The 8,406-nt window shown below is 39.1% G+C and overlaps 1 pseudogene; it reads right to left on the bottom strand.

The window, feature by feature from the left end:
- Positions 1–6,250: 6,250 nt before the first annotated feature.
- Positions 6,251–7,094, bottom strand: LOC119515741 (annotated as a pseudogene).
- Between the last annotated feature and the right edge of the window lie 1,312 nt (positions 7,095–8,406).

Below are 8,406 nucleotides of genomic sequence, written 5' to 3'. Positions count from 1 at the left end.
GCTTATTCCCTGAATCCATGTCCCATATTGCCAGGAAGGCTCATTCATCTTGGGGGCCCTGTCCCATGTCGGGGGGAGGGTGATGAATTTATTTGCAGAGTTAGGCTTAGAGAAAGTCCACATTTGAGCAACTAAAGATGTTCTCTGGAGGTGACTCCTAGGCATAATTATAGGTGGGCTCAGCCTCTTCTCTACAGCCATTAGTTTCACCCAAGCAAGCCTCACTATCAAGGGCTTGACTTATAAAGTAGGGGCTTCCTAAGTTCACATAGCATATGTTATGTCCATGATAATCCACCTATATCTCACATTATCATTGCTTAGTTGTACAATCCTCATCACTCTCCATTTTAAACAATTCTCATGACTCAAAACATCTCATAGCTCTTGTCAGCCCTTAATTATTTGTCCCTAGTATTTGTGTAATACTAGTATGGTATTCCTATTAATTATAGTCCCTAGTATGCAATATGTAGATTTTTCCCATATACCCTTCTGTTGTCAACTCTCTGTGCTAGTGTCGTACCTTAGAAGTGTATCATGCAAGCACCTATCTATATTTGTGGTGCTGCTCTGTGGGATTCATGCCATTAAACAACCCCTTTCATTCCTATTTGCTTCAATACAGTTCTGATACTTATAATCCCATTAAGAAACAGTCATCACCCCTATCCATTACCATACCTTTGAATTCATCATCATTAACATATCTGAACATATTAGATGATCATTCCCCCTCACTAGCTACTGCCTATCACTAGGTCCCCAATTTTCTTATAAGACATTGATTTTACATTGTTCAGATAGTTCATAGAAGTGGTAACATACAATATCTCTCCTTTTTTGTTTGATTTATTTCACTCAGAATTATTTCTTCAAGGTTCATCCGTGTTGCCATGTTTGAGGACCTTGTTGCTTCTTACTGCTGCATAGTATTCTGTCGTATGCATATACCACATTTTGTTTATCTACTCATCTGTTGAAGGACACTTGGATTGTTTCTATCTCTTGGCAACTGTAAACAATGCTTCTATGAACATCGGTGTAGAAATGTCTGTTCATGTCACTTTCAAATGTTCTGGGTATATACCGAGAAGTGGAATTGCCAGATCATAGGGCAATTCAATATCTAGTTTTCTGAGAAACCACCAAACAGTCTTTCAGAGTGGCTGTACCATTATACAGTCCCGCCAGCAATGAATGAGTGTTCCAATTTCTCCACATCCTCTTCAGCATTTGTAGTTTCCTGTTTGTTTGATGGCAGCCTTTCTTATTGGTGTGAGATGATATCTCATAGTGGTCTTGATTTGCATCTCCCTAATAGCTAGTGAAGATGAACATTTTTTCATGTATTTTTTAGCCATTTGTATTTCCTCTTCAGAGAAAAGTCTTTTCATATCTTTTGCCCATTTTATAATTGGGCTGTTTGTACTATTGTCATTGAATTGTAGGATTTCTTTATATATTCAGGATATCAGTCTCTTATCAGATACATGGTTTCCAAATATTTTCTCCCATTGCATTGGCTGCCTCTTCACCTTTTTCACAATTTCCTTTGAGGTACAGAAGCTTTGATTTTGAGGAGTTCCCATTTATCTATATTTCTTTTGTCACTTGTGCTTTGGGTGTAAGGTCTAAGAAGCAACCTCCTAATACTAGGTCTTGAAGATGTTTCCCTACATTATCTTCTAGGAGTTTTATGGTATTGTCTCTTTTTTTTTTTAATGAGCAATTAAGTTCCAAATGTGAAGGATTTATTTTACTCTGATGCAAAACCAAAGATTCCACTACAGCACAGTGACCAATATATTAAAAGGTCAAAAAAAGTGGTGTGGGACATGCAGGACGTAATGTACAAACTGGAGGATCAGGTCATTTCCTTTATAATATGACACACACTGTCTCTGAGGAACACATTTAAAATAACACTGAGGGACTCGGGCAAGATGGCGGCATAGAGAAGAGTGGAAGCTAAGTAGTCCCCTTGGAACAACTACAAAAAACCAGAAACAACTAGTAAATAATCCAGAATAACTGCAGGGGGACAAATGAGACCATCCACTCATCATACACCAACCTGAATTGGGAGGAATGCCTGAGAACACAGCATAAAATCTGTAAGTAAAACCTGCGGAACCAAGTCGTGAGACCCCCTCCCCCATAGCCCAAGCTGCAAAGCCTCGTGGTGCCAGAGAGAAGCTCTCTCCCAGCAAGCGAATATAGTTCAGCTGAGCTCCAACTGGGGTTTTAAGTAGCGAGTGTGAACTGCTCACTACAGGTACGCATCCCAAAAAACAGACAGAGGCTTTGGGTGACGACTGACCTGGGAGAGCCGGAGGGTCGCCTTGGACTGGGTCTGAAGGGGACTATCTGTTTCTTTTTTGGGTCAGTGGAGAAAGCCCCAGTCATTTTCAGTTTCCAGGGCTGTGACTCGGGGAAGGGTGGAGACAGCACAAGCAGAGAGCGAGACCATTGAAATGCTAATGATCTCCACCTGGGGGGTCTGTCTTCTCTAGGAGGAAAGGGGTGGGGCCCTTTCCATTCAGAACCAGACCCAAAAGCCTGGGGGAACACGGCCATACCGCCTCACACCAGTCAAGAATTATAGGCTGACAGGCGTCACCTGCTGGGCAGAAAAGCACAGTGACCTGAGGCATCAAAGGGTGGGGCAATTTTCTAAGACACACCTTCAGGGAAACCAGATACTGAATATTTCTTCCCTCTGGGACCTGAGCCTGTTCTGGTCTGGGAAAACCTGATTTGGATAACCAAGGAAACCATGCCTAGACAACAGAAAATTACAACCTACACTAAGAAAAACAAAGTTATGGCCCAGTCAAAGGAACAAACATACACTTCAACTGAGATACAGGAATTTAAACAACTAATGCTAAATCAGTTCAAAAAGTTTAGAGAAGATATTGCAAAAGAGATAGAGGCTGTAAAGGAAGCACTGGGCATGTATACGGCAGAAATCAAAAGTTCAAAAAAACAACTAGAAGAATCTATGGAAATGAAAGGCACAACACAAGAGATGAAAGACACAATGGAAACATACAACAGCAGATCTCAAGAGGCAGAAGAAAACACCCAGGAACTGGAGAACAAAACACCTGAAAGCCTACACGCAAAGGAGCAGATGGAGAAAAGAATGAAAAAATATGAGCAACGTCTCCGGGAACTCAAGGATGAAACAAAGTACAATAATGTATGTATCATTGGTGTCCCAGAAGGAGAAGAGAAGGGAAAGGGGGCAGAAGCAATAATAGAGGAAATAATTAATGAAAATTTCCCATCTCTTATGAAAGACATAAAATTACAGATCCAAGAAGCGTCAGCGTACTCCAAACAGAAGAGATATGAATAGGCCTACTGCCAAGACACTTAATAATCAGATTATCAAATGTCAAAGACAAAGAAAGAATCCCTGAAAGCAGCAAGAGAAAAGCGATCCATCACATACAAAGGAAGCTTCATAAGACTATGTGCAGATCTCTCAGCAGAAACCATGGAGGCAAGAAGGAAGTGGTGTGATATATTTAAGATACTGAAAGAGAAAAACCATGAACCAAGAATCCTGTATCCAGCAAAGCTGTCCTTCAAATATGAGGGAGAGCTCAAAATATTTTCTGACAAACAGACAATGAGAGACTTTGTGAACAAGACACCTGTCCTACAGGAAATACTAAAGGGAGCACTACAGGGTGATAGAAGACAGGAGTGCGTGGTTTGGAACACAATTTTGGGAGATGGTAGCACAACAATGTAAGTCCACTGAACAAAGGTAACTATGAATACGGTTGAGAGAGGAAGGTTGGGAGCATGTGAGACACCACAAGAAAGGAGGAAAGATAAAGACTGGGACTGTGTAACTTGGTGAAATCTAGAGTATTCAACAATTGTGATAAAATGTACAAATATGTTGTTTTACGAGGGAGAACAAGCAAATGTCAACCTTGCAAGGTGTTAAAAATGAGGAGGCATTGGGGGAGGGATGCAATCAGCATAAACTAGAGACTGTAACTAATAGAATCATTGTCTTATGCTTCCTTTAATGTAACAAAGGTGATATACCAAGGTGAATGCAGATAAGAGGGGGGGATAGGGGAGGCATGTTAGACACTTGACATTGGTGGTGTTGTCTGATTCTTTATTCTACTTTGATTTAAGGTTATTTTTCCTTTTGCTGCTTCCTAGGTGTCATTTTTTTTTTTCCTCTTTCTTTTGCCTCTCTACCTTCTTTGACTCTCCCTCCTGCCTTGTGGAAGAAATGTAGATGCTCTTATATAGATAGTGGTGAAGGTGGTGAACACATAAATGTATGACCATACAGAAAACCATTGATTATTTACTTGGGATGGAATGTATGGTGAGTGAACAAAACCATATTAAAAAAAAAATGGGTTGATGACAAAACCTCGAGGGCAATATACTGAGTGAAATAAGCCAGACACATTAGGACAATTATTACAGGGTCTCACTGACAGGAACTAATTATAATATGTAAACTCATAGACATGAAATATAAGGTACCAAGATATAGGACGAGGCTTAAGAATGGGGAGTGGTTGCTTAATATGAGGAGAATGTTGAATTAGGATGAACTCAAATGTTTGGAAATGAACAGGGCTGTTGGTAGCAAGATGTGAGAATAACTAACAGTGCCAAATGGTGCGTGAATGAGGTGGAAAGGGGAAGCTCAGAGTCATATATGTCACCAGAAGGAAAGTTGGAGGTCAAAAAATGGGAATGTATAAAACTGAATCCTATGGTGGGCAATGTCCATGATCAACTGTACAAATACTAGAAATCACTTCCATGAACCAGAACAAATGTATGACAATACAATTAGAAGTTAATAATAGAGGGGCATATAGGGAAGAACTATATACCTATTACAAACTATATACTACAGTTAGTAGTATTTCAACATTTTTTCGTAAACAGTAACAAAGGTACTATATCAATACTACGAGTCAACAATTGAGGGGGGTTGGTTAGGGATAGTGGAGGATTAGAGTTTCCTTTTCTTTTTTTCTTTTTTCATCTTTCACTTTATTTCTTGTCTGGAGTAATGAAAAGTTTCTAAAAATTGAAAAAAAATTAAGTGTGATGGATGCACAGCTGTATGAGGGTACCCAGGGGCAAGTGATTGTACACTTTGGATCTTTGGATAATTGTATTGTATCTGAACAATCTCAATAAAAATGAAAAAAAAAATGATATGGTCAGGTATGGTGGGGGGGGGCGTGTAGCAGAGAAACAGGTGCCCTCTAAGTACTGAACAGTCATCTTTGGCATCATTTTTCCGGAAGATTCTTGAGCATTGTTCTCAAAGCTTTAAAAATAATCCCAGCAAGTCCACTCCTAGAAAGTTATGCTAAAAAATGATCAGACAAGGGGGAGAACATATTAAAAAGTTATTTTTAATAACTGGGGACTGATTGAGTCCAATGTGGTAGAGCTGAACAACTGAAAAGTGTGCATTCATTCTGGAAGGATTTTGTATATGCACTTTTATTAGTTAAGACGTTCGGAGCACATTAAATAAAAAAGCAGCTTACAAAACAGTGTTCAATATGATGCCCTTTAAAGAAAGTATGAATGTGTATCCATATGTAAACAAATATGATAGAAAGCTGAAAGATACATTATGAAGTAGTCAAAATTAATTCTGGAAAGGGATGAACAGAAATGTTACACTGACCTTTTCTATTTTATAATTTTTCTGCATTGAACATGTGAATTACCTTTGTAATGTTAACACATTAACAGGGATGAAAATCCATTCCCATTTTTACAATCAAGACAATTTAGGGAAACAGTTGAACTGAAATAAGCTAACAATACCCAAAATTCCCTGGAACTTAGGGAAAGAAGGGATATTTGAGGCATACTGAATATATGTTAGAATTAGTGCACATAAACTGTACCTACTTTTAAAATAAAATATTAACTTCTTTAGGAAGTTGTTAATAAAGTCTTCTTGCAATCGCAACCGAAAAAAAAAAAAAATAACACTGAGGAACTGAACTGAAATGTGGCACCAACATGACAACTTCCATGTATGCCTTCAAGTACCTCCCTTAGGATGGACTTGCAACCTCAGACTTCAGTGTAGGGAGGATTACAATTCTTTGGAAGAATAAAAAGTTCACACTTTTGAAATTTCTCAGAATTTTAAGGCCAAACAGTAGGTTCACCTCCCTTCATCTCCAGGGACAAATCTTTTACTCTACTCAAAACCATATTAAGCCTCTAGTTCGAATTCCAACCTGATCTTGTGACCTCCTGCCAATTGAAGTTCCTTCCATCGATTAAAGCTGATAGGGTCAGTCTCACTCCTGGTCGAAGGGTCTGAGTATAGCCAAGTCCAATCAGGCTGGTGTTATCTACTTTAGCAGATAGAGAAGTTCTACAATCCAGCTTGTGTTTAGCAACGGGTGTTGTTACTGCCAGTTGTCCAAGCAAGATTTATTGAAGTTTCAATCTTCTCATTAACCTTCTAGTAGATAGAACCCCCAAATTCAGTGCCATCATTCACATGAATATGCAGCTGGAATTCTGCAGCTTTGTAACCAAGGGGCAAAATTATTCTGTGACAGTTTGGATTTGGCTGTGTCAAAACTCATCTGATAGCCAGCAAGCCAACCTTCAAGGGCCAACACAGCCGAGCCATAGATGATTGGTCCAGAAAAATCTATATTAACATTACTGCCAAAACTTAAACAATCCAGTTTATAGGAGGCCTTTAATTTCCCACTCTTCTTTCCTGTGTTTGGTACAAATATGATATCAAGAGTCACTTTCAACCCTTCAGCCAACTTATTCTCCAAAGAGATTTCTGTCCCAAGAGTATTGTCTGTGTTCCATTTTTGAGTGAAGGTAAGCCCATAGTTACAGATCTTATATTTGGTTTCTAGGTTGCCTGATGCTTTTCCTGTACTAGTGTAAGTATGACCAGAAGTAAAAAATTCCACTCCAGTACAAGACTTGGTTTTCAGATCTATTTTGACCATGCCAATCCCACATCCTTTGTTGAAAACATCTTTGGCAGCCTTTCCTGGGTCACAGTACATCAGTGTGTTACACATATCTCCAACCAGAGGGCCTGTCTCCACTCCACCAGGGCAACACTGAAGGTCTTCCAATACTGTCTCTTTTATTGAGGTTTTTGATCCACATTTAGTTAATTTTTGTATGGGGTGTAAGGTAGTAGTCCTCTTTCATTCTTTTTACTATGATATCGAGTTCTACCAGCCATATTTATTGAAGAGGCTACTCTGTCTCAGTTCAGTGGATTTGGGGGCCTTATCAAAAATCAGTTGGGGAGAACCTAAGATGGCGGCTAGGTGAGACAGGGCAAAAAAACACCTCCATGAAAAATACTAGATAAAAACCAAAAAGTGACCCAGAACACCAGTTTCAGTGATGCACCAGCTGGACAAGGTCTGCTAAAACCACAGGGACCATGCACTTGGTGAAACTGGGAGTCTGCATTCTGAAATGAACACATGCCCCACAAGTTGATTTTTTTACAACTTGAAAGAACCCTATCAAGCAAGGCAAATGCCAAGAGGCCCAAAACAACAGAAAATCTTAAAGCATGTGATAAAACCAGACGATATGGAGAATCCAATCCAAAACACCCAAATCAAAAGATCAGAAGAGACACAGTACTTGGTGCAATTAATCAAAGGACTACAATCAAAGAACAAGAGCATGGCACAGGATATAAAGGACATAAAGAAAACCCTAGAAGAGCATAAAGAAGACATTGCAAGAGTAAATAAAAAAATAGAAGATCTTATAGAAATTAAAGAAACTGTTGGCCAAATTAAAAAGACTCTGGATACTCATATTAGAGGAAGTTGAACAACGACTCAGTGTCCTAGAGGACCACAGAACAGAAAGTGAAAGAACAAAAGAAAGAATGGGGAAAAAAATAAAAAAAATCGAAGTGGATCTCAGGGATACGATAGATAAAATAAAACGTTCAAATTTAAGACTCATTGGTGTCCCAGAAGGGGAAGAGAAGAGTAAAGGTCTAGAAAGAGTACTCAAAGAAATTGTTGGGGAAAACTTCCCCAACCTTCTACACAATATAAATACACAAAGCATAAATGCCCAGTGAACTCCAAATAGAATAAATCCAAAGAAACCCACTCCAAGACATATTCTGATCAGACTCTCAAATACTGAAGAGAAGGAGCAAGTTCTGAAAGCAACAAGAGAAAAGCAATTCACCACATACAAAGGAAACAACATAAGACTAAGTAGTGACTACTCAGTGGCCACCATGGAGGCAAGAAGGCAGTGGCATGGCACATTTACAATTCTGAGAGAGAAAAATTTCCAACCAAGAATACTTTATCCAGCAAAACTGTCCTTCAAATTTGAGGGAGA

Source organism: Choloepus didactylus, chromosome 19 (genome assembly GCF_015220235.1).
Source record: "Choloepus didactylus isolate mChoDid1 chromosome 19, mChoDid1.pri, whole genome shotgun sequence".
Classification (NCBI taxonomy): Eukaryota; Metazoa; Chordata; class Mammalia; order Pilosa; family Megalonychidae; genus Choloepus; species Choloepus didactylus.
The sequence above is the reverse complement of the archived record's forward strand: the minus strand, read 5'-3'. Positions and strand labels throughout refer to the sequence as shown.